The sequence below is a fragment of the Lontra canadensis genome, unplaced genomic scaffold (genome assembly GCF_010015895.1).
Source record: "Lontra canadensis isolate GAN:19392208 unplaced genomic scaffold, GSC_riverotter_1.0 scaffold86, whole genome shotgun sequence".
In the NCBI taxonomy this organism is placed as follows: domain Eukaryota; kingdom Metazoa; phylum Chordata; class Mammalia; order Carnivora; family Mustelidae; genus Lontra; species Lontra canadensis.
Window position 1 is genome coordinate 4,876,090 of NW_022631080.1, and position 3,663 is coordinate 4,879,752.

A 3,663-nucleotide genomic window follows, 5' to 3' on the forward strand; every position below is an offset into this window, starting at 1 on the left:
AAAGGTATTTTGAAAGCTGGTATATACTGAAAGATATATACTGTAAACTCAAAAAAATCCAGGAAAAATATATAACTTAATTAATTGCTTGAGACATCTGTGAAACATTTTTATCCCTGATATTTCTTGTCTGTATACTTTTCTATTCCCTTTACATATTGCAAGAATTTTATAGTACCATTTTCTATACATAATTCACTTTATGATGGTTAATTTTATGATGGACTAAGGGATGCCCAGATAGCTGGTAAAATATTATTTCTGGATGTGTCTGTAAAGGTATTTCCAGAAGATTAAAATTTGAATCGGTAGAATGAATGAAAGAAATGTCTTTCACCAGTCTGGGTGGGCATGATCCAATCCACTGAGGGCCTGCAGAAAACTAAAAAGTGGGAGAAAGAAATGGGCTCAGAAAGAAATGGGAGAAAGAAATGGTGGCTCCGTCGGTTAAGCATCTGACTTTTGATTTCAGCTCAGGTCATGATCTCAGGGTCATGATCTCAGGATTGTGAGCTGGAGCATGGTGTCAGGCTCTGTTCTGAGCATGAAGCCTGCTTAAGAATCACTCCCCCCCGCCCCGCCGAAAGATTCTCTCTCCCTCTCCTTCTGTGCCACCTTCCCCCATTCTGCTCTCTTTATTCTTTCTCTTTCTCTAAAAAAAAAAAAAAAAAGAAAAGAAAGAAAGAAAAAAAGAAAAGCAGAGGAAGAACGGATTTGCTCTGTGCTTGAGCTTGAGTTTTTCTTTCCTGTTCTGCAGTATCAGTGTGCCTGGTTCTCTGGCCTTCCTCCAACTAGGGCTTACACATTGGCTCCTCTGGTTCTCAGGCATTTGGGTTTGGACTGAAACTCATCACCAGCTTTCCTGGGTCTCCATCCTGCAAATGGCAGGCCGTAGGATTTCTCAGCCTCCATAACTGCATAAGCTAATTCTTCATAATAAATTTCTTTCTACGGGCACCTGGGTGGCTCAGTTAGTAAAGTGTCTGCCTTCGGCTCAGATCATAATCCCAGAGTCCTGGGACTGAGCTCCACATTGGATTCCCTGCTCAGCAGGGAGCCTGCTTTTCCCTCTCCTTCTGCTGCTCCCCCTGCTTGTGCTCCCTGTGTCTCTCTCTGTCAAATAAATAAATAAAATCTTTTTAAAAAATAAAAATACATAAATTTCTTTCTATAAATCTACATATATTCTATTGATTCTGTTTCTCTAGAGAACTGTGACTAACACATCAAGTATGTTTCACAAGTGTCAAATGCAATTGTACTCATCTATTTGGATCCACTGCACTGTGATAGTGGATTTCTAAGCTTCCATATAAAGCCTCTAGTTTCAAAGTTTCAGAATTGCTCAAGAATCTTCTCATCCTACTAATTCCAATAGGTTAGTTTAATTACTCACATATTAGGAAAGCAGTTGTGAAGGGTGCTTTGAACTTGAAATCGAGTTTCTAAAAAAATGCATGATATATAAATAGCTTATGATAAACTCCTATATCTGAGATTCTTACATAAATGCCTTATATGAGAAAAGCTTGTCAAATCACCTTTTCATTTGAATATAAATAACCACTGACAACATGCACAAATTCTTTCTGATTGGCCAAATAGGACACACAGACACACAGACACACAAACACACATGCACATGCACACATGCATGCACACACACAATGAATTTTATCTTCTCAATATAAATGCAAAATATATTCCAGTTGTTCAAAATTCAGATATAAAGACTTTAAACAAAATGTCAAGAGTGGTTTCATCAGCCACTAGAGCCTTCTTCCTAAAGCAACCTGAATTTATATTCAATAGAGCATCTACAGCCTGTCTTGCACTGCCAGGAAGAACTATGTCTCTAACACATAATCAAGAATGCAAATTAATGTTGTGCCAATTAAATGTGGACTTAATGATAAACGGTGGAGTTGCAAGAGCATCTTTTCCTCGGCCTGACAAGGTAGATACAGTTGTCAAATTTATGCTTTCCTTCAGTTGGTAGATCTTCCTTGATAGTGTTCATATTTAATTGCACTCCTATTATTATATCACTGAATACATCTTTTAATATTTAGAAACAATTTTGTTTTTGAAAGTTATTTCTTCCTCCACTCACTACTGACAGGATTCCTGCTGTTGTATGCCAGGTATTGGTCTGGAGGCCAATGCTGCCTGGGTAGGTAAAGGACAGATCATCTTATGCAAAAACAGAAAATACAGAATACATCATCACTCACTGATTCACTAACATGAATGAATTTATCTAGCCAATCATTTGGGGCTACAATTAGAACATATCTTGGTGTATTTGGGTGGCTCAGATGGTTAAACATTTACCTTCAGCTCAGGTCATGATGTCAGAGTCCTGGGCTCGAGCCCCACTTTGTGCTCCCTGCTCAGTGGATAATCTGCTTCTCCCTTTCCCTCTTCCTCTCCCCCTTCTTGTGCTCTCTCTGTCCCTCTCTCTCAAATGAATAAATAAAATCTTTAAAAAAAAATGAACTTCTCTTGATTTGAACGATGGGCGTAGGAAGAAAAGGTCAAGCAGTCACCAACCCTGGAGGGTAACACCATGAAGGTGGCTGGAGTTATCATGAAACATCAGAGCCACCTGGGGAAGTGGAGACGGAAGAAGCAAAAGCAAAGAGGAGAGTACAAAGGACCATGACAAGACCCAAGCAAAACTATTCTCCTTTCTCTAAGTATCTCAAAGCCCTGATTTTGTAATTAATTCCTCTCCTCTAAAAGAGCAATGAAATGGTTTGTAGCAACCATTTGAGAAACTGAAAAACCTGGGGCCAGGGCACATGGGTGGCTCAGTAAGTTAAGTGTCTGACTTTGGGTCAGGTGATCATGGCAGGGTCCAGTGTTCAAGCCCCATGTTGGGCCCTCTGCTTAGCGGGGACCTTGCTTCTGACTCTCCCTCTGCTGCTTTTTTGTGCTCTCTCACTCCCTCTCTCTCTGTCAAATAAATAAATAAAATCTTGAAAAAAAAGAGAAAGAAAAACCAGGGACACCTGATTGGTTTTTATGCTTCTACATCTATGCAGCAGACCACACTGGTCATTGGAACAGGACAACAAAATACAAATGCTATCTCAGACAAACTTTTACATTGTGCTTCCGGGCTTTCTCAGTGAGACAAACTAGGAGAAGGTGGAAGACAGACTCCAAAATCCATCATATACACATATCATGTTAGAGAGTTTTCAAAAAAGGGATGTATAACCATCTGGCTATAACTTTTAGGCATTTGCCTGCCAAACTAAGAAGAGAATAGTGAGAAGAAAGAGAAGACAGAAAAAGCAAAAGCTTACATTAGATAATACCTTAGCATTTTATGTGATGCTATGGTCACAAAGAAACCTAGTTTTATTTCTTTCTCTCTTCCTCCCTCCCTCCCTTCCTCTTTCTTTCTTTCTTTTTTTCTAATGGTAGCACTAGGATTTTTTTTTAAGATTTTATTTATTCATTTGAAAGAGAGACAGAGAGAGCACAAGCAGGGGGAGAGGCAGAGGGAGAGGGAGAAGCAGACTCCCCGCTGAGCGGGGAGCTCCACATGGTGCTGGATCCTAGGACCTGGAGATCATGACCTTGGTCAAAGGCAGATGCCCAGTCATCTGAGCCACCCAGGCACCTCAGCACTACGATTTATTAAGCTGTGTC